General features: G+C 38.9%; 1 protein-coding gene across 1 annotated transcript in view; it reads left to right on the forward strand.

The window, feature by feature from the left end:
* Window positions 1–24,274, forward strand: part of LOC126174143 (CCR4-NOT transcription complex subunit 3) — a 98,476-nt gene that overhangs the window by 35,373 nt on the left and 38,829 nt on the right. The gene's annotated exons all lie outside the window — the stretch shown is intronic.

Genomic DNA, 24,274 nt, shown 5'->3' on the forward strand with positions numbered 1-24,274 from the left:
AAACTCAGCATGTAAAGCATACTAACATACAAAAATATTATTAGTAGCGCTATAATTGTTTCGATATTTTTTTCAAAAGCCATTGGAAGATTTTCTGCAAGAAAAATCTATAAAACTATTTATCAAGTCACAGTTCATCTCACTATGGTGTCCCAGTGATGAACACGTGTGCTGTGAAAATGCTAAAGCCTGCAGTGACTGCTGCCAACAGGGCATGGGAATTTGAAACTGAAGGATTTTACGGTTCCAAAAAATAAGCGTGTATGCGTGTGTGTGTCTGTGTTCCCTTTTTTTTTTTTCCTCCGCTGCAGTAACAGACTTTATCGTAGCATAAAGATACAATTTTGAAAAGTGTGTGGAGTGAAAAAAAGTAAGGGCAAAAAGGATGAAGCAGTGGAATTTGCCAATAAAGCGGCAGTCTCCAGTTAGCCGCAGCTTTTTAAAACTGCAAAAAAGTGACTGGATATCTGCCTTAGGACATTATGGAACGAGTTTTGAAGTCCAACAGCACTCAGCGAATTGGAAAATAAAGATTTTCAACAGTGGATGAACAAATTCATTGAAGGTGATCAGCAATTTTTTAAACAGTAAAAATATAGTTTGGTCTTCACGCTATTGAAAGGTAAAACTTAATATTTAATAAAGTAATGTTTTACTCTACTATGGTATCAAGTTGTTTTAAAAGATCAAATTACTAATTATTCCATTTTAGGTGCTGGTGACATGCCAATTCCACATGTGTAAACACGGGGAGACTATTGTGCCTTCAATACAGCAATGGTGTAAAATGATGTAATGGAGCAGCCGACTGAAAGAGAGTCATTATGTTAGCCAACAAGACCACTGACGGAAGAAGCTGTTGTGTTTTCGCGGTGTTGTTGAGACCATGCTGAAGCTTTTTGTTGCAAGTATATGGGTTCTCAGGCAAACTCAACGCAACATGCTCATGCAGTTTGGGGGAATCTTCAGGGATAGAAATACTGCACGATAATGTGAAAGCCATAGTGAATGACACCACTGGAGAAGATGGCGCCAAAAAGTGCACTTTGCATCCACCGATGGGCAGTTCACACAAAGTGGAAGTGCAGGGTGCACCACCCGCCACAGTGGAGGCAAAACAAGAGGCACATGCCCTGCCCACAGCAGATAAGAAGACCAGGTGGGACACACATTGTGGAAGGCAGTAACAGCAGTCACGCAACAACGCAGCTCCCAGCTACGGATTCATCGAGAAGTTGCAACATCGGCAGCCCGATTGCCATGCTCTCAAGAATGTTCGACCCCCCCCCCCCCACACACACACACACCTGTGGGCGCAAGCTGCATGATCAGTCGGCCTGCTGACCACCACCTGCTGTGCCGGTGCTAGAAAAGAAACCACCCCAAAAGTTTCAAACCAGAGGACAGCCAAAGAGAGGTGCTATAACTGCAGCCAACAAGTGTGGGACTCACAAGACCTACGAGGCTGGTGGAGTGTTAGAACTCGAAGGTTAAAGGGAACTCCATGAAGACTAATGTGTAGTAGTGAATGACAGTGCCAGATACATGAATAAATGTATCATCTCTTTGGAAACAATCAGAGGTGGTAATTTAAACCATGTTTGTCCCAGGGTACATAAACTGAATCTTATTGTGAACTCTTTATTTATTTATTCCTTCAAAGAAACTTATGAAGTTGAACACTGTGATAACCAATTTTAAAAAGTGCTTTGTTGAACTTCAGGAAGAGCATCAGATGTATTTGCATGTTCTGAAAGAAAAGAACAGAATGCAAAGATTTCCTTCTTTCAGTTTTAACATGCTGAAACTCGTGGCTCTCCACAGCTACTTCTGTTTGTGGTACATTTTGAAGAACTGATGTAACTCTTCCTCAGAGGCAGTTTCTGGGAACAGTATAATGAAGACAATGAGTATGTCAAATCATTGTCAGATGATTAATTGAACTTGATTCTTGGTGAAGGCCACGTTCGTTAAAAACTTATGACTCCCTTCTTAGTGACATAAAAGTATTTCATTTTGCTCCAGCTTTATTGAAAGCTAAAACAGCTTAAAGAATGTTTCAAGAAAATTTTTGGTGATGAAACAAATTTAATACTAAAAAATTTAAAGTGGCAAGTGCTTCATGCAGAAGATAAGGAGGGATTGATGCAAACTTGTTTCATCTTAAGACGGGGTTGTCAAGTCCCATGGTCACACATCCAAGCAGATCAGACTTCTAAGCTTTAGAGTCATGTTTAAACACATGGGCAACAAGCTTGAATCCCATTAATGTAAACATGACAAGGCTGTTGCCATCTGTACCTGGAATGGCGTGTCTCAGTAGTACAGGTATTCTGAAGGGTTGTAAATCTCTTAATAATTTTGCTAAAAAGCAAATGTCAATGCAGTCAGAAAATGTTGACATAGTTAAATGTCTGCGGACAGTAGGAATTGATTATCAACAGTTTGCGGTTGTGACACTGAAGGTTATTTTGATTCCGGCCCCAATATAGTCAGTGAGAGGTTATTTCCTTACTACCGTGAAATGTTGACAGATCAGCCAGCAAAATCCATCAGAAGATACGCTGGAAATCAACAATGCTGTCATTTGAAAAACTTTCTGTAGTATTTGACTGTAAATATACTTGTCTTAAAGTTTTATATTCCACTTTGTTTGAAATACCGAAACGTAAGATACCTGCAGTCAGCTTTGTGCTAGACATCTTAAAGATGGAGGACACAGCCATATCACCTCAGTCCAGTATGGTGACTATGTCACATACAATTAACAAATTAAAACAAATACAAAGTTTAATCTTAATAAATTGTAGAACAATATGACACCAACAGGACACCCATGAAAATTAGAGGCCTTGGGTGGGGAGAAACTGAGCTACTTGATACCAATGAATGAGTAAATCTGCAGAAAAGGTTATTGAAAAAGCCACTAACCAAAAACAAACTTTGCATCAAGTTGTGTTATCGAAAACTTCAATTGATCTACATAGCTGTAACAAAGTGCGTAGTCTAAGACAACAAAACTCACTGCAAAATAACTAGTACCAAAGAGTTTGCTTGTCCCATATAGCTAGAACATAGTCATCATTACCAAGAAACCAAAACACACTGCAAAAACTGGTATAAAAAACTTCAATTGACCCATATAACTGGAACGAACTTCATGATACCCACCAACCATAAGTAAACATTTTTAACTGACAGACCAAAGAAAGCAACCTACAAGTGTGCAGATATTTTCTAACATTAATTTGTGTGTGCAGCTAAATCGCAAGCTGTGGCACCTTATAAACAAAACATACTTCTTAATATAAACAAAAAATTAAAAGTCAAAATCCAGCATCACACAAAGGAAATCTGGGCTAGTGAAACAAACAAACAAATCATATATATGTTACTAAAATATAGGTAAAAAGTACACCTGCTAATGTAAATAGTAAAAATTGCCATACTGTACACTGAAAATTATATTTTAAGAGAACTGCACAAAATGTGGAGAGCTGTTAAGCAACTGCTAGTGTCAACTGATTACCCAAGATGGTGGGGCCAGGGAGAAAATATAATTCAATAAATGCCATCATGACAAGTGACTTAAAATATGTGATGGCACAATGAAGTATAGTTGTGCAAAATGTTGTAATATAGAATTGAATGTTCTGTAAAATTTAATTGTACTCGCCTAAGCACGAGCTCAGAAACCAGAATTTTCTGAAAGTACCCTACCAGTTTTTTGAGCATTCTAACAGTTATTGCCGTGAGTTGATGCCCAGACTGTCACATTCAAACCTAATGTAGGCCTTGGGCTATGATTTGACAAACTGCTAACAATTCCGAACTTCAAAACAAAGCACTCGCCGCTATTTACCTTTGGTTGCAACCACTCACCTAAAACTGTATGACAAACAAATTTCAGAACATTGAAATTCAACACTAGGGTGTTCCACCACAACCTATGAAACACCCTTTTTAATTACTCTGCCCAGTCAACAAAACATTGTTGCATCATGAGTCAAAGCTAAGGCTCGGTACCATACGTTTTGGTTGGCCTACGTTTTTTTTCCCAAGTCAGTGTAATGTAAATAAGTGTGATGTGTATGGTGTAATAAATACAGGGTGATTCAAAAAGAATACCACAACTTTAGGAATTTAAAACTCTGCAACGACAAAAGGCAGAGCTAATCACTATCTGTCGGCGTATTAAGGGAGCTATAAAGTTTCATTTAGTTGTACATTTGTTCGCTTGAGGCGCTGTTGACTAGGCGTCAGCGTCAGTTGATGCTAAGATGGCGACCGCTCAACAGAAAGCTTTTTGTGTTATTGAGTAGATGTTAGAGAATTGGCTGTTCCCTCAGCTCGAACAAGAAGCACAACAATTCATATTTCAGCAGGATGGAGCGCCACCACATTGGCACTTATCTGTCTGTGACTACCTGAACGTCAACTACCCGAGGCGATGGATCGGCCGCCAGGCAGCCCGTGACAGAGCACATCACTGGCCTCCAAGAAGCCCTGATCTTACCCTCTGCGATTTTTTCTTATGGGGGTATGTTAAGGATATGGTGTTTCGGCCACCTCTCCCAGCCATCATTGATGATTTGAAATGAGAAATAACAGCAGCTGTCCAAACTGCTACGCCTGATATGCTACAGAGAGTGTGGAACGAGTTGGAGTATCGGGTTGATATTGCTCGAGTGTCTGGAGGGGGCCATATTGAACATCTCTGAACTTGTTTTTGAGTGAAAAAAAAAACCTTTTTAAATACTCTTTGTAATGATGTATAACAGAAGGTTATATTATGTTTCTTTCATTAAATACACATTTTTAAAGTTGTGGTATTCTTTTTGAATCACCCTGTATAATGTTTATGAAAAATATGGTTTCATTTTCAGTATTCCAATATGGTTAAATAAAACAAAAATAAATAATCAAAAAATGAGAAACAAGCCAGCAGTAAATCCCACCAAATACCGCAAAAGACAAGGCCAAAAGTGAAACATGTGGACAACTCTGACAAGGGACAGGCCGTTAAGCTGTATTAAGACATCGTGGTACTTCAGGGAGCTGTGGAGGGTAAAAACTGTCAGGAAAGGTAGAGCTTGGAATGCAGGGTGTGTGTAGAAAATAGGCTGAATGAATCGGTAAAAAATAATTTATTGAAAATAAAAGTAGAAATGTGTAGTATTCTTCAAAATAGAACCCTTGGGCATCAGTACGTTTTTTTCTAGCTGTTCTGGCAGCTCTGATAAGCTTCCTGGAACATGTTTATGGGAACCTCCTTCAGACACCATATCACGGTGCTTTTTACGGCATCTACCGACACAAAATTATGGCCCTTTAAGCTTCACCTTATTCGATGAAAGTCCGCTTGTGCCAGATTGGAACTGTGTAGTGGCAGGGACAGCGTTGCTACACTGTGCCTGGCCAGGAATTTGCTAACAATGAAGGCAGTTTGAGACATCACATCATTCCAAATAAGCTCATTTAAGCATTGTGATGGTCTTGGAGCCTGATGTAACTTACTTAACTCAAAATTTAATGGAATGTCACTGTTTAGTGAATTGTGATATTTGATCTCCTAATATGTCACTTGAACACCACAAGCAATATGCAGTGGGCATTGGGCAGCATGCAACTGGCGAGGAACGCATTACCTTCCCAGGCCCCTCCCCCAACCAACTTTTCCCCTACCAGTCGCAACACAGTACTTTCCTAGACATACCCTGTACATCCAACAAATTATTTGGGTGCAAATGCTGATCTGATATAAAGATGTTGAAACATCAGAGGAATTTGTGGCCCTCATCAAATCAGTCCTAAGGCTGACGGCTGGCCACCGCCCCTTCCCCCTCGCTGCTCCAACTCTCCCTCCCCGACCATCTGAAGTCTTGCTCACCCCTCAGCTCACCCCCAGAAAAGGAACATGGTTTCATTCACCAGAGCGTAGTTTATAATAATTGATGTCAGCTGTTAGCACATTTGAACACATAAGTACTTTCAGTTGGAAAGTTGCCACAGCCAGTAGAGTAACCACATATCGACTAGGACTCAAAGGTTAAAATGCATTCAGTCACCTTTTTGTTTTTCATATGGATAATTGAAAGTATAATAAAACTTATAAATTATAGAGTGCGGCAGTCAGTCATCCTGTTTTAGATTTTATAAAGCAAATCCAAATTTCGGCTGATTGCTGCTCTCTATAATTTATAAGTCGCCGAGTGCACCCACTTTCTGAATGGAAGTAACCTGATATGATAAACTGAAGATTAACTTCACTTTGTGCAATAATTAAAGGATGATATAATAATATAGGTAATAATAACACAGTTCTAGGTAATAACAACACATTGTTTCACATTAATATCAAAGTACTCTTACCATTTACTGATTAGGCACAGGCACATCTTGATTAGTTTAATTGAAATTTCTTTTCTTGCAGCTACTAGGTGAAAGAAATGGGCGTGCACCAAAGTACCCTATAATTCAATATGCATGATGAATTATTTTATTTTTTTCCTGCGCTGCACTATTTATAATTGACTTTCTTAACTGTTTTTCATTTTCATCCATCGGTGATGAATGAAAAACGGTTAAGAAAGTCAATTATAAATAGTGCAATGCAGGAAATAACGCAAAATGCCAAAAGCTGCAGATGTAAAATGAAACCTGTTGACATCAATCACTGCAAGCAAGAGGGGAGGGTGCAGACTGTGTAAAGAAACACCAATACCACAGAAGATGCTTTGTAAATAAAAGTGAAATGCATATAGTGTAATTCTTTTTAATTACATTGCAGTCAGCTCAAGACAGATAATCTATAATAACTGATGAATAATAAGATTTTGATAATCTTCTTTTGGGCTATGGTATAATTAATTCATTACTACTACTACTACTACTACTACTACTACTACTACTACTTCCTTCCAATAATGGAAAGTCTGGGATCGAAAAATAAAAATATGAAAAATATGGATTGCTGCTCACCACATGGAGGAACCATTGAGTCGCAAGCAGACACAGTGAAAAGACTGATTAAGTTTTGGAAACACACACACACACACACACACACACACACACACACACACACACACACACACACACACTTGCTGTCTACAGCCTGAGTGGCTGTAGATAGTAAGTGTGTGTGTGTGTGTGTGTGTGTGTGTGTGTGTGTGTTCTGAAGAAAAACTTTTCTGTATGAAAATTAAACATTTTGCAGTCTTTTCATTGTGTCTGTCTGCGAGTCAGAGGCTCCTCTATGTGGTGAGTAGTGATACAGTATACGTCTTTCATGACAAAAAAAAAGTTGCAATTGGATCTGATAAATTTTTTTCCTGGATCATGTCTTTGCAGTGTATCTAAAAGATGTGAGGCACATTTTCTCTGTCTGGAGCCAGTCAAAACGAATAGCGTTCATGACTCTTTTCACACGATGCCCAGTGTCAGTGGAAAGAATCAGTTTATTTCCTTTTACAAATAAAATTATTTTTAAAGCAGAATTTTATGTGTGTATTTGATAGAGTGGTCCCAGATTAGTCTAGTGCAATATTTGTTTTTTCAATATGTGTTAAAAGGGACAATAACACTTGTAGACTAACCAGTACTTGAGCAGCGACACTGCCACTCTGGCCTGAGATGACTGCTACTGCCAAGTATGCAGCACTGTTTGGTCACTGCTGGAATGGTATTTATTCTTCATGTTTTACTATCCCTGTTAATAGATACTGGTAAAACGAATATTGCACTAGACTAATTTGGGAGTGCTCTATATAATGGAAACGTAAAATTCTGATTTAAAAATAATTTTTCTTGTAAAGGGAAAAGGACTGATGTGGGTGTTGCATGAAAGACATGGTGAGCAGTAATTGTTTGGGCCAACTCCAGCTACAAAACACAAAAACTATATTGCAAATAACTGCTGAAACACCAGAGAAAATGCTCCCAATGACTCTTAAGAGAAACATCCTGTGTAACAAGTAAAGTGTATTTCACGTGGAGAAAAATTTCTGTATATTCTTAGAATATGTGGGTCTAAAAACCAGACAGTAACAGTTTTGAGTAACATTTCAAGTATTAATCCCTCTTCTGTGTGTTCTCAACATAACCCAGAAAAATAGCTTGTTGCGATTAGTTTCAGTCAGTAGTGTATTGCAAAATCGCTGTCACCCTTTGTGATGTCAATTACCCAAATATATTCTGCAAGACGCCCTACGGTATGCGACGGAAGATACTTTGTGTACTACTACGTGTCCCAGTTGCTAACCAAGCAAGCTTCAGTGTGAACTCAATCTCTAATTTTACCTTCATGTTCTTTTTGTGAGAGGTATTTAGAAGGAAACGAGGTGGTGGTTGACTCTTCTACACTGTACAGTGTTGGAATTTAATAGTAAAACATACCTTGGGACACAACAGCTCTTCCCTAACGTCTGCCACAGGAGTTGGACAATCATCTTGGTGACACTAAATGAACCCTGTCAAAATGTGTTAATCATCTTTGGATCTTCTCTGTTTCCTGTGAGCAAACCAACCTGATAAGGGTGACACTAAAGTATTGGTCGAACAAGGGAAGTGGCTTTCCAATTTAAATATGGAGATGGAAAAAAATATGGAAACACCATGCCTAATATGGTGTTGTATAACCGTTGCCATTAAAATCTATTTCCACTCATGTTATAATGGATGAATGCAGATCCTGTATGGTTTTCTAGGGACTTTTACACCATTCTTCCTGCAAAATAGTGGCAAATGCAGGTAATTATGATTGAGGTGGTAGCTTACCACCCACCTTTCTCATCAAAGGATCAATAACATTGAGATCTAGTGACTATGAGAGTCAGGGCAAATGCAACAATTCATCTTCATGCCTTCAAAACTTAGTCTTATTGATGTGAGCTCTGTGGACAGGGCCCTTGTTGTCTTGGAACACAACGTCACCATTGGCAACAAACATTGTACCAAGGGATGGTCGTGATCAGCCAAAATTATCACCTAATCCTTGCAATAATGCGACCCTGTAGAGTACCCATGGAATACTACAATACTATTGCCCAAATCATTACCGAACACCTTACATGTTTCACTCTTGTGACATAAATATGGTCAGAAGTTGGAAACAATGTGCATCAAGACTCGCCCAACCAAATGACTTTTATCCACTGCTGCATAGTTCGGGTTTTATGGCTTCGGCAGCACATTTTCCTGTTATGGTCATTAGCATCACAAATAAGTGGGTTTGAAATTACGGCTCACCGTGCAGTACGCTACTTATGGAGCTCCCTTTGTTGCATTTTAGTTCTGATAAGGTTTGCGAGTGCGAAATTCTATTCTACTGTGGCTTTTGCTACTGTTATCCTCTAATTTTTGTCGCAGTCCTCTTAAGTGACTGTCACGATCATTCAGTTCACACTTTTGTTTACATTGTGCATTAGTGGACGATTTTCCCTGTAAGTGATATTTAGTATCTGCAGAAGGCATGACAATGCCGCTATTCAACAATTGTCGGCATGAGTACTTCACGAGCCAACAGTGGCTCAGTAACAACTGAGAAATAGTACCCTGTGAGAGGAACAAACTCGGTGTGTGAATTGATAAACTGGTAGAAGTGTGTCCAAATCCACCTAGATATGCCCATGGCAATATGCTCGGCACACAGCTGGTGTGGACGGCTAGCAACTGAGCACATAACAACACTCTGCATGAAGCACAAAGTGATGTCCATGGTGGGTTAGCTCCACATGAGAACTTACTTGCTCTGCTTACTGCTTGTAGCAAGTAAACACTTACACCGGCATGTCTACCCATATAATACTATGCATGCACCTTCTGTGGCAGGTGTCCAAACTACTTCACTGCTCTACCCTTGCAAAATTTCTGGACTACTACACAGTTCTACCCAAGTGAGCACATCTGCCTCAATTATGATGTCCACTGGCAGGGATACTAAATGCCTTTCCCCTGAAGAGGCAATGTAGAGCTGAAAGCGGCCAGGTGTGGGCCGCAGTCTGAAGTGCAGAACCAGAGCAGGCGTCATAGAACCATCAGACAGACTGACAAAATGGTTCCTGAAAATAGTAGGCCTAACTGTTAACAGATCACTAAAAAATTGACCTACTGATATAGACTGATGGGATTGAACCTTACTATACATATGAAAAACAATATTGCTTGTACCGTGTTCCGAGCCTTATTGTTACATACCTTCTCAATTTCTAAATTTATGTGAACACTTAAGAGAATTCTTCTCAGTGAACTTGAGCCTAGCTTCCTTTAACGAAAGATTAACCTCTCTGTGGGATGTTCGTTTCGACTTGTCAGCAGGTCAGTTAACACACAGTTGGCAAAAATTCATTTCAAACACAATAACATACATTTGTCAGTTGCAGATTATCATGACTCTTTCTCAACTGACATGCTTGAACTCGGTCTCTCTGGTAGGGCACTTCGCAAATGAAATCTGGCACTTGTGTGGCACTCCTTTCAGATTGGGGAATCCTGGGCATACACACATATAATGCATTCAGTTCAAATCACAGTCTACATAGGAAGACCGGTGTGTACTTTAATATTGTCTATGCTCGGGATTAATTTTATAAAACAAAATGTTATCTTTTATAATAATGGAGGTTTTCTGAATTAAAAAGTCAACATGAGATTGTAATTGACTTCCCCATTTTAAATGATAATTGGTGAGGTTTTGCCAGACTAATTTCCTCCATTTTGGACCCATGTAATTAATGGAAGTGCCCTAAATCAGTAATTAAACATGCCAGTACTAATTATTTGACAGGAGAATCTAGGCATATCACATGCAATGGTATTCAATTTAACTTGTTCAGATCATTCTTCTGTAGGCTTACCCATGGCTACTTCACATGGGAACTATATTCATGATGAAAATGGGATACATGCACATGAGGAAACAATATTTGATATGAAAGGCATTCTCCAGGACACTTTGAATATACTGCTGCAAGAAAAAGACATTAAATGAGTCAAAGAAAAGCAGAGAAAAAAGAGTGTTAATTATTGTCAACTAAGAAAATGCATTATTATTGAAGTTGATGGGAAAGAAAAACTTATTGCTACAGTAACAGGAGACATCATCACCATTTTGTATTTGTCCATGCAGAAGAACTGTTTGAAGTATAGCACGATAATCACTTGAAAATAAGACACGGACGTCGCACATGGATGGAAAAGGACCTGCAGTTTATGTACAAAAATGTCACCAATAAGGTCATTGCTTTCTATGTTTGCTTATGCAAACCTTGTCAGACTAGAATAAAAGTACATGCCGCATCAATTTAGGATAAAACTCCAAGCTTTCGACCACTACCATGATCGTCGTCAGGGCTAAAACTGACTGTCGTAAACTGGCGAGGCTCCCACTTTCATATGCAAAGGACGGCTTCTGATTGGCTGGAATAAGTCATAGCAACAACGATATGGCACGTAGTGAAATGGTGCCCTCTACTTCCATAGATGTAGTTTCTATCATGCGTTGCTTGCAGCGCCATCCCTTGAATCAGGAGGTAAAGTGCGGGAAGTTTTCCTCTACGATTTTCCTTTATCCAATGCACTCTTCCAGGTGTTGCTAAGTGCATAACCGTTGTCTCTGTTAAAGTTACTATCGCTAAGTCTAATTTCGACTGCTTCCCGGATCACAGAGTCCCAGTAATTCGATGCATGGGCTATTACTCTCGTTTCTTCAAATAAAATCTTACGCTTGTTAAGCAGCCACCGCTGATTTTCCAAATACCTGTATTTCAGGTGGCGCTGGTGCTCGATGCAACGGTCGGCAACGGTTCGTACCGACTGGCCCACGTAATTCTTGCCGCATTTGCAAGGAATACTATAAATTCCCGGCACCCTTAAGCCAAGACTGTCTTTGACTGGTCTCAACATTTCTTTCATTTTCCTAGGTGGTCGGAAAACTGGTTTTATTTCTTGCCTCTATAGGACTCTGCCTATCCTGCTTGTTGTAGCACCGCAAAATGGAAGCCGTGCTATGTGTTGGTACTCTTCTTGTTTATGGACGGCATCGTGTCTTACTTTCTTGGACAATACTGATTTAATTTCACCGGCAGAATAACCATTCCTCTTGAAAACAGCCGTCAAATGGTTAATCTCGGGACTGAGGTGGTCCTTGTCAGAAATAGTCCTGGCTCTGTGTACTAAAGTATTCAGCATAGCTCTCTGCTGAGACAGATGATGGAAGCTGTGGCTATGCAGGTATAAGTCTGTATGTGTGGGCTTCCTGTACACAGAATGGCCCAGTCATCCATCCGGTTTTCGCTGCACCAACACATATAAAAAAGGTGACTTCCCTTCCTTTCTCTACCTCCATTGTAAATTTTATGTTTAGATGTACACCATTCAAATGTTCGACGAGCTGCTGCAGTGGGTCATTGCCATGTGGCCAGATTAAAAAGGTTTCGTCGACGTATTTGTAGAAGCATGATGGGCGAAAGTGAGCACTGGTCAACGCTCGTTCTTCAAAATCCTCCATGAAAAAATTCACTATTGCTGGTGATAGTGGCGAACCCAGGCTGTTCCATCTGTTTGCCACTATCAACCCAGGCATAGCCAAGGTCCCATCAAACGGGCCAGTCAGGATATACAGAATACCACATTGTCATGGATGCATACAAATAATTCAGCACATTGGGCTGAGAGTCCTCAATTCATCCAGTTCATGAAAAACCGTTCTTTTCATCAAGGAATTCAGCAATTGCCATATGAGGCAATATTTGGCTGTAAAGAAAAAGTGGCTGAGTACTTCAAATCTGTCTGAAGAAATGATTGACAACATAGTGACAGGGGAAGACCTTGAGAGACTCAAACAAGAAATGGAGGATGCTATAAATGTAAGTACTGTTCCAGCAATGAAATTGCTGCTGTGTAAGTCGAACCATGGGAAAGTCGAGACCAGTTACCTGACAATAATAAGCTGAAAATATTCTATGTGGTTTATGAAGAAGAATGTAATTTATCTCATTGTTGTATATAATGCAGCAAAGATGTGCGTGGAAGAAGTAATGAAGCAGAGGAACGATATGGAGGGAAAATTATTTGCAAATTATGTTATAATAAACAATAAATCAGGAAGAAGAGGGCAGGAGCTCACAACAATTTGCAAGCACAAGGTGCGAAGATTCTTAAAAATTCAGATGGAAAATTCACAACTGCAAAAGTTGTAGACAATATTCGCCTCTGTATACCAGATTTTGACAGAGGTCGCAGAGATCCCAGAAGTGTTCTTGCAGTTGTCATGAACATCGAAGCCACTTCCTACAAGCTGGGAACAGAACATGGTATTTGCAAGCAACTCTACTCCAGAAATGAATTTTCTATTTTGCACGAGAAACTGCTCATGTTGGAATTCATGGCCAAAGAAGAAAAATCATTACGATCCATATCGTCTTTGCAGCCACTGACCAGAGGCCAAAGATACAATCAATGCAGTTGCTCTACTAAATGTGCCAGAAGTCACTGCAAATGCAGAAATAAGAAAATATTGTGTAATTCCAAATGTCTGAAAACAGTTCACTTGTAATAAGTGAATGCCAATCGTATTAAAAAATATTTATAAAGTTAATAGATTTTATGAAGGTTATGTTTTTATAAGTGAGTTTGATTAAATAGATTACATACAACTTGAAATTTACACATTCATCCACACTCTATTTATCTTCCGACTCTGGCTGATCTCTTTATTTATCTTCAGACTCTGACCGATCTGTCTGCGCCACTTTGCAAACTGGCCGGCTAGATCACGAACTCAAGAAAAGATCAGACACTGGCAGGTCAATTTACAGCGATGTTGGCCATTTCCTGACTTATACAATTTGAAATTGTTCAATCATATCAGCTTTGCTTCTTTTGTCAGAGTTTGGCCGATCGGTCCCAGCCCCTTTATGAACTGGCTGGCCAATTTAAAGCAACATTGGCCTCTTCATGACTTAGCCGGCCAGTTCCCGCTTTGGCTGTAACATATGTAATGAACAATGATGCTACTTTAACGCTCCTTTGAGTGTTGCGGATGTTAACTATGATGGCTAAAGATTTTTCTTCATTAAGAATAGCGCAATGTTTTATTTGCTTGGAACTGTTTAGTCCAATCTTAAAGCTGGTCTCCTGTTCTGAACACCCGTATTTTGTTCATTAGGAGACACTGTGGAACTGTGAAGTGCCTTCTAGAAGGCGAGGAACACTGCATCAACTTTAACCCCTGGATGTTTGGGTTTTTGTGGACAGAGTGAGCTGGGTTTAGCAAGAATGTTGTGTGGAATCCATTTTGATTCCTCCAGAGGAGAGTTTTGGTCCTCAGAAAGGTCACAATACGAGAGTGTAAAACTGTTCCAAGATTCTACAATAGATTGATGTCAGCAATGTAGACCTTGTAGTTGTCTGTATCTGCTAGATGACCAGCACTGTCTACTACATAAATTGTGTTGTGTTATTCTATTTATGTCGTTGTTTTTTAATTTAGCCTAGCATTCAACATGAAATACCTCAAAATATAGCCTTGTGCGTTAGTGCTTTACAAGTAAACTCCCAGTTCTTTAAAGAGTTGAACATCCATTTATAAATCAGCTTCAAACATCTGTTTACTTTACAAATGAGTCAATGTGTTAAATATTTGACATTAACCATGTAAATGAGGGAAAGGTTCAAAATTATGTTCAATTTTTTCTGGAAATCACAAATTACTCTCATTCTCAAGTAGTGGATGAATGTACTTAGTGTAATTTGCGTGCCGTCATTCCTCAAGACAGACTGATAGTCTCCAACTGTAATGCTTGCCTTAGTGTGTTAAAGATTTAACACAAGATTATACCTCTTAATGAGTAGGTTATGACTGTGATTTAAGTTTTTAAATTCAATCAATAATTACATTAAATATTGATTTCATTTGTGTGCGTGCGTGCGCGCTGACAGGAGGGGGGTCCTGGAAGCTGTTAGAAAGGTAACCTGCAACTGGTTCCAGATTAGTGCTTTCATAATATACATTCTACAAACACCTTCGATTGGAATACTCTGTTTCTCTGTCGACCCGTGATAGACTGCTGCTAGAATTGGAGCAAATTCTTCCACATTCTCTATATTGAATTGTACAGGTATCCCATAATACCCAGTTTCCTTCGTTCTGTTGAGCAGTTTCAGTTAATTTTTATCCTGGGGCAGTCATCTCAAATATGTTGTTTTGGTGTTCGTGTGACAATTGTGAGGAGAAATTTAGTATATCGGCCTTCTCTCTATCGCCGTCTGTTTTTTGGCATCTAAGAAACTGGATTAATGACTTTGATCCATTTAATTAATTAATGTTAAGAACAAAATTTCATAGGATTTTCTATCAGTTTGGTAAATAGAATTTTGCTTTTGAATTCATTGACCACCACCTGCATTGCTCTCCTTGTGCTCTTTTTGGCTTATTCAGCTTTTGTTTGTGAAGAAAGTTTTTGCTGTATTTAAGTCTGGATTAAGTTCTGTTTGTTTTCAGAGCAACTTTCTAATATTGTTGTTTAATCATGACAGGTCTTTCATTCGTTTTAGAACTTTACTCGGCACATATCCTGTAAGGCATATCTTCCAAAATTCTTAAATTTTGTTCATATTTACTCAGATTTTTGAGTCTCCAAAATGAATGTTTCATGTTACCTGCTCAGAAAATGGGAAATCAGCTTCTTATCACACTTACTAAGCAAAAAAATTTCCTACCTTTCTTTTAGCTCTCCACTTGACACCTGTAAGCAAGCAATGTCATAACAACCTTATGATATTGATTACCTGCACTACATTTAGTGAATGAAATAGTTTGGGTCACTTTGTAACCAGGTCTGGGATGTTATGCTCATGAATTAGTTCTCTGATTAACTGCTAATAGTATATTTTGGTCAAGACACTTGAAACAGTCCTCACTTGATGACATCACCACTACTGACAGTCAGCCTAGCTATCTGATATACATTATTATTTTCCATTTTTTTTGGATATTTGCTGAGAGGATTCTCTGCCCAGTGTTCTCTTTTTAAACATCTTCATTGGTTTTTCTTTCTGTCCAGTTGGTCCTTGTTGGACTTCTCTAATATACGTACCAATTGGACTGAAAGTTTCATTGCTGTTCCCTTCTGGTTGCAGACAGCTTCCTGTTTGTAGCACTGTGTGGACATTATTACTGTTTATAAGTGATACTAGTTCAGCGACCTTACCATAGACAGTCGTGCAGTTAACCAATACCATATTAACATTTTCTTTCTCTGATCTACCATGATGAATGCTATCTTTTGTAAATAACGATGCTGATATTCTCCCCGCTTCTTTCTCTCAGTACATAATTTATCAGACCAGTTGACAAACTTTCTTTAACCTATAAAAAATATGTGCGTGCCGTTTTTACTTCACTACCCTAGTAGCTGCTTCCTGCGTAGAGTTCATATCCATTATAGTAGGGTACATCCTATAAATGTCCACCCAGCAGCAGCAGATGAGAAATCTGTACCAAAGATCATAACAGAATCATCTGAGCCTTTGATTTAACCCTCCGAACCATAGAACTAGGATCAGTTCTCAAAATGATACTGCAGAAACATTAGCTCAGGTTCCACCCCCACATGCAAGGCAGCTTGTAGGAACCAAGGATGGCCTTTGAACCCAGGCGGCAGGCATTGTTTGTACCAACATGAGCCATGACTGGTGCTCCCCAGGACCCACTTTCTCTTTCTTCCCTGTGAGATGCAATCACACCATTATTCACCATTCCCTCTTATGTGTGTGAACATTTCCCAGGCCAAGTCAGGTTGAGTGAATTTGGAAGGTGCAATGGCTTCAGGGATGTGCCACAACTTTCGCCATAGGTGCCTCCACCCTACCAACAGCCTGAAATCTACCAACACAGCTTCCACCTGTTTCCGAAAATGGCATCTGCACACAACACGTGCAGTCGCCATCATTGTTAATCCACACTGAGCAATAAATAAAGATTTATATACTATTAACAGTGTACCTACTAAACACAATCTAAGTACAGTAGTACTTAGATTGCACTATGAAGTCAGATCATGTGCCACTAACAATAACAGAATACACAAACTCTTGGAACAAAATTAATAACACTACTGAAAACAGATCAACAAACCATTGCTATTCAGTTCTGAGAACCATATAACAAAACTACTAAACTGCTGCTGGAGGCTACTCTTTTCGAAGTGACAGGCACTGTTGTCTATCAGCTTATGAATTTCTCCCAACTAATGTCATTGCACTATTCTTGAACAGGGATTTATATGTCTGGTAGCATAGCTTCCCTTGTAAATAAACTATATGCCATTTGAAAACATTTTCTTTACATGGTATTGAACATTAAATTTATGATGTGAATTGACTGTGAACGGCTTGCCACTGGACGCACATTAGGGAGGAACAGGTTTGAAATCTCCATCATGCTATCCAGATGTGATTTTTCCATTTGTTTCCTTAAATGACTTAATGCAAATGGTTCCATTCTAAAGACCATGTCTCCAGTGAACTTCTTCACTTGGGAGTTAACCTCTAATCTTCATGCTTTCTTAGATAAATTGCTGACTAGCTGCAAAAAAACTGAATACGCTCCTCTCCAAAAGACTGTCAGAAAAATGGAAAACCAGCTGCCTCAATCCTCATGTCATCTTCCTCAACAAAAATTTTGGCATGCAAACATATTCACACTCTTTTACATTCTAAATCCTATTAGCCTCTCAGTTTGTAGCAAAGCCTTATACTCAGCATCTCCCTTTCACTGCCACTGTCTGTGTGTGTGTGTGTGTGTGTGTGTGTGTGTGTGTGTGTGTGTGTGTGTGTGTCTACTGTATCCACTGTATCCTTTTTCTTGTATTGGCATTTTCTCTTATCTGTTTCTCCCACAGTCACTATCTTCACTCCATACATTCACTCTCCCTTACCACTGTCACCTTCTCTGTCACTTTGTCTCTATGACCCACTGCCATTGTCTTTGTCCCAGTCTTTTTGTCTCCCATTGCTACTGTCGTTTTCTTGCTTACCGCCTGCCGTCTTTCTCTTCAACCACCATTGTCTCCTCTCCACACGTCCTTGGGAATGGTTTGCTAACTGTTTTGACTGTTAGACCAGGAAGCTTTTAATGCATGGGTGTAGTGGATGGGATAAAGAAGACAAATTTTTGTATTTTGAAGTTCACTGGTTTATTTTGAAGTTCACTGGTTTGGAATGGTTCAGATCGCCCAAGTCTGTGTATGGTATCCACTCATCTCTCTTCATCATTTAAATTGTCTCCTCTCTCTACTATCTCCATCCATCTTTCTCTTTCTATTTTAATGTCACTATCTCTCAGTAACCATCACTCTCTCTTGTCTCTTTGGCTCTCATTGCTATTGTCTTCACCCATCTCTCTCTCTTTCTCCTTCATTGTCACCTCGTCATTCCCGTCATCACTGTCTCCTCTGTCTTTCTCTCTCACTGGCTCTGTCACCGCTCTTCCACTATCAATGTGTGTCTGCTAATCTCTCTCAAGACAAAAAACTCTGAATGTGTTTGGATGCCAAAATTTTGGTGAGGATGGTGGAATGTGGATTAAGGCAACCAGTTCCCCATTTTTCTGACAGTCTTTTAGAGAGAAGCGTATTTGTCTTTTTTGTGCTCAGACAGGTGCAGTTTTCAGTTGGTTCCCTTCATTTTCATGTTACAGCAGGGTGTGCTGCTCAAACAAAATTAATTCTGTAGGTTTGTAAAGTTTTGTCAGTTTATTTATATACTTTATACCTAAAAACAAAGATGATGTGACTTACCAAATGAAAGTGCTGGCAGGTCGACAGACAAACAAACGAACACAAACGTACACACAAAATTCAAGCTTTCGCAACAAACTGTTGCCTCATCAGGAAAGAGGGAAGGAGAGGGAAAGACGAAAGGATGTGGGTTTTAAGGGAGAGGGTAAGGAGTCATTCCAGTCCCAGGAGCGGAAAGACTTACCTTAGGGGGAAAAAGGGACGGGTATACACTCGCGCACACACACACACATATCCATCCACACATATACAGACACCAGTGTGTGTCTGTATATGTGTGTCTGTATATGTGTCTGTATATGTGTGGATGGATATGTGTGTGTGTGTGTGTGTGTGTGTGTGTGTGTGTGTGTGTGTGTGTGTGTGTGCGTGTGCGTGTGCGTGTGCGCGAGTGTATACCCGTCCCTTTTTCCCCCTAAGGTAAGTCTTTCCGCTCCTGGGACTGGAATGACTCCTTACCCTCTCCCTTAAAATCCACATCCTTTCGTCTTTCCCTCTCCTTCCCTCTTTCCTGATGAGGGAACAGTTTGTTGCGAAAGCTTGAATTTTGTGTGTATGTTTGTGTTCGTTTGTTTGTCTGTCGACCTGCCAGCACTTTCATTTGGTAAGTCACATCATCTTTGTTTTTAGGTATATTTTTCCTACGTGGAATGTTTCCTTCTATTATAACCATATTTATATACTTTGACACATTTACATACTGCATGAATAAGTATGCATAATGTAAGTTAACACAAAATTTTTTCCCATCCAATGCATGTTTACTTAACACTACTTTACATAAAAATACACAATATTTTTAGGCTACATCTACAGTAGATCAAAAAAAGTGGCATGTGCTTGCAAGTACAAAGAATTTTGTATGACAAAATAAATTTTTGTAAGGTGCATATGTCGCCAGGTGGCACTACCAAATTATTTCCAGGCTGAGACATCCATTTAGCAACGAGGTGCCCATTATACAGAGACAGCATATTATAAAAGTTTTATTGGTGAAAACATGGCAAATAAAAATGTAGTTTGATGACTCAGAACCCATGCGATTACCCCAGAACCCTTGCCATTTGTTCACTGCACCAATTAAAAATTGCATATATTCCCCAGACCAGCTACTATGTGCATAAGTACGGTAACTTTGAACCTTTGGATCTAGGTAACTGCTAACGATACCAGAAAAAGTATTGAAGTTTCCCATGAACATCATCTTAAAAAATATTGTAAAAATGTCAACAATTTACGATGAATACAAATTCTAAAAGTGACCATCCCCACAATTGGTATCCAAAAATCCTGGTTTTTGGGGTCTTCTCAGGAACTACCCATGAACAAACGGTGCTTTGGTAAGCCCTCTAATGTCCACCCTAGACCACACCTGATACGAAAGAACTAACCAATTCACTTAATTTGCCTGGGCTGACAGAAGTGTGTAATGGTTAAAGTTTGGCCCTGTGCTGTAGGATAGCTAACAGTATACATGTTCTTCCGATAGGCCAAGGACTAAGCAAAACATTTGACTGCTTATCTCTGTGGTCAATAGAACCAAGGTATAAAAATCACATTTTTGCGTGCAGCTTTCTGGAACATATTGGTACTTTGCTCTGTCATGCATTGACTAGTACACGACTATGAACCTTCTTTCCATAATATTAAGGGTACAATTTAGGCAGAAGCAATGAGGGAAAAGGAGCAACATTCAGACTTAAATAACTGGTAGTCAAGGGTTTTTCTACATTACCAATACTGTGGTAAAACCACTCTGTTTTATCTAAAAAAGAAGACCCATACAGTGTAGGTAAAAATATGAAATACTCCAAGAAGGTAGTAGAAACATTTTGGAGCATTATTAAACAGAGAACAAATAACGCCATTGAGGAAACTAATCACTGCCCCATAAATTCAGTGATTACTTCATTAGTATGGCAGTAAACATAAGAATTAATTATAAATAATGAAATGGAGAATGTGATGTCCTGCGTACTCCCCTTATTTCAACAGGGATATTTCTGTTCAGATATGTATTGTAAATTATTTTATTTTGAGATCAGTTATAGATCCTTTTTAAATATATGTTTCTATGGTTTTCATTCAGCTGCTGTATAGTAGGACACACACACTTCACTCAATTTATGTCTGGTCATTACTAGCAAATGGAAATGTCAGACAAAGACTTCTGTTTTGTGATTGTGAATTTTCAATTATAATTACACCAATTGACTATTTATTTCAATCTTTCAATTTTTGAGTTAATTGCTGTTGTAGCTTTCCGCACATTTAAATTATTTTAAGAAAGGGGGGGGGGAGGTTTGGATTTAGTACATGTATTGAAGCCAGAGCATTCATTTAATGAACAAAAGAGTAAGATTACAAGTTGCATTAAATTTGCTCTGGCTGAAATTAAATGTATCATGAAAGGGCATTATCTCAAAACAAACGAGAGACAAAAATCATAAGATTGCTAAATAAGTATTTAATTATTTAACCTGATCTGAGTAGGACCACCAGGCCCCCTCTTACGTTGGACCAGAATTTCACACATACAGTACCTTTTCTACATCATAGTTAGCAAAATAACAGTTTTAATATGATAAATAATGTTAAAATGATTCAAGTGGCAATGTAAGTGAATAATACTGCCTATGAACTACTAACGTTAATACTGGCAGTACTTGTACTACTACTACTGCTGCTGTTGCTAATACAAAAATGATGATGATGATGATGATGATGATGATGATAATGATAATAATAATAATAATAATAATAATAATAATATGATGACAATAATAACAATAGTGATAGTGGCAGATATAGAAAGACTTTATAGGTGTACAAAATAGTTGTTTCCTGCTATAGTGAGTTTTGGGGAAAGGAAATTTTAGGAGACAGTGCCAGCAAAGAATACAAAGAAAGAAAGAAAGAAAGATGTAAAGGGACAATGGTAATCATTATTGTTGCTTTAGTAGGTATGTCATTCTCAGTCTACTGAAGCTGCAGATGTTATTCAGTTCTGTAAAATAATGTGTGAGATTATAGCAGAGTCGAAGGACTTCGAGAAAGTGACTGAGTCATGGAATGGTGCAGAAAGGATTTTGCTCTGATGGGAATAGGAGTTTCTACCATGTTGTTCAGCCAAGTGTGTTAAGGTCGAGGAGAGATGTGAGGGACAGTGTACATTGATAAAACGGTAGAGAAGATAGAGGGTATGAAAATCTCTGCACACAGCCAGAGTAGCTGTGCGTATGATGGCGAAATATGATCAAAGAGTCGAACAACACAGATATACTGAACACAGAATCAAACAGTGGAAACTCCAGGTAGAAATATAAACAGTGTAGAAAAGATAGGTTGTTACTTATGGTAAAGATGACACTTTAAGATGTGAACAAGGCTGTGGCCAAAAGCTAGGTGTGTCTTCTAATTGTGGCTGTCTGCAGTTGAATGTGTCATCTGTATGGTAAGTAGCAATCCGTCTTTTCCTACATTGTTGATTATACTGAACACAAACATTCATAACCAGTTCCAGGAGTGCCATGAGCTCTCCTGAGAAAGGTCTTGGAGGAGAACATCAGTGTAATCAAATAATTGGAAATATAAGTGTTAGTAGAACTTTATTTTTGGGTCAAGAGGGAAGAACTTTACATATTTTTGTAGGGCACAGAGAGATATTGATGCCTTCTTGCACATTGCAGTTACATGCTCAATCCAGTTTTTATTTTCATCCATTATTACTCCCACACTCTTTGCTGAAAGAAAGAAACTGATATTTGTCCAATTTAGGGTTAAAGATGGTAGAGAGTCCTAATATTTTGGGGTAATGAGCCTCGAGTGACCAACGAGTACTGCTTAGGTACTGGATGGGTTGAGCTTTAACCCTATATCCTGCACTGATTTTGATAGTGGACACAGGTCCGTATTGAGAGTCTCAGTAGTTGTCTTCAGGTTTATTGGTTTTGCATTTACATACAACTGGAGGTCATCAGCGTACATGTGGTATTTTTGGTAGGAAAAAACTGAGGACACATCATTGACGTACAATGAAAGAGTATAGGATATGATATCAAAGCTTGGGGAGCACCTGTCTCCCCTGTGACATGATGGTGCCAGACATGACATATTGCTGGTAAGACGTCAGGTATGAGCAAAATCATTGCATTGCACTTGGCAAGAAAATTAGGCTGCAAAGTGTGGCAAGTAAAATGTCAAAGTCAACAGTGTCAAAGGCTTTGCTGCAGGCTATGAAGCACATGATAGTCCCCTCTAATGCATCCATGGCAAGCTTCAGGTCATCTGATACCTCTTTATTAAGGCAGATGTTGCGCTTCGGTATTAACGGAAACGTGATTGGTATTACTCTAGTAGGTTTTTTGTAGTTAGGTAGTTTGTTAGTTGCTCATGAACTATATATTCTTAGTCCATGGACAGTGAAGGAAGAATGCAAATAGGTCCATAATCTGAGACTGCTGTGACAGCATCCTTTTTAGGTAGTGGCTTAACTAGCCCCTGTTTCCAAGCCTCAGGGAAAACACTTGTGGTTAAGGAGTGGTTGAAGATATCTGTTACAGCAGGCAGTAGTATCTCAGTAATAAGCTTCATCATTTGGATTGTGATACCATCTTGTTGACCAATACACATGATGGCTTTTTTGACAATATTGCAAGTAACATGCTGTAGATAGAATTTTTCATGGCTACAGTCATTTACCTCCTTGAAATAGTTAGTGAGTCTCTTGTTTCATTTGTGGTTGTAGGTAATGTGAAGTACCAGTTCATTTCTTTGGCTAGGACAATGAGAACAGCTGCAGCTTTTACTTTACCTATACCAAGACCATGCCAGTTTTTCCATAGGACACCTGGTCTATTTTTGTTGCCATTTAGAGTATGGGAACGCGGGAGTTTTGCATTTCTCATGGATTGAATGACTCTGTTTTGCTTCTGCATGCAAGCAGTGTGCTTTTCAGGTGTGCGGCACAGTTTGTATGTCCGATGTGTAGTGTGTCTCAGATTCTTGAGTTGTTGTAGATCTCCAGTTAGGTCTGTGTCAGTGTGCAGTTATAACACCATCACTAGAAATAATAGGAAGCAGGCAATATCTAGTAGCAGAACCATTTCACGTTTCCTAGCTGTGGTACTTTCAGATCATAAATTTCAATAACAATTTACAGTTATTGACAAGACAGACTTCAGCATTTAATCACAGTAGTTGCATTCTGCTGTAACCATATTGAAACAAAGTTATGTCCAATTTCTTGACCTGGTCTCTCAGGATGAAACTAATGATCTGTAGTTCGATGTGAAAATATGGTTGCACTTCCAGTGACAAGTCTTATTACATAAAAATGTCTTTATACTGTATTTTGTTATATACCACTGTGTACAAGATGTGCAATGTAGTATTTCTCTAGTAGCCTAGTTTGTTTCTGGTCTTGGGAATGCTATCTTATCTAAATTAAAAACAGTTCTTTGGAATGCTTTGGCATT

This window comes from Schistocerca cancellata, chromosome 1 (assembly GCF_023864275.1).
Source record: "Schistocerca cancellata isolate TAMUIC-IGC-003103 chromosome 1, iqSchCanc2.1, whole genome shotgun sequence".
NCBI classification, from domain to species: Eukaryota; Metazoa; Arthropoda; class Insecta; order Orthoptera; family Acrididae; genus Schistocerca; species Schistocerca cancellata.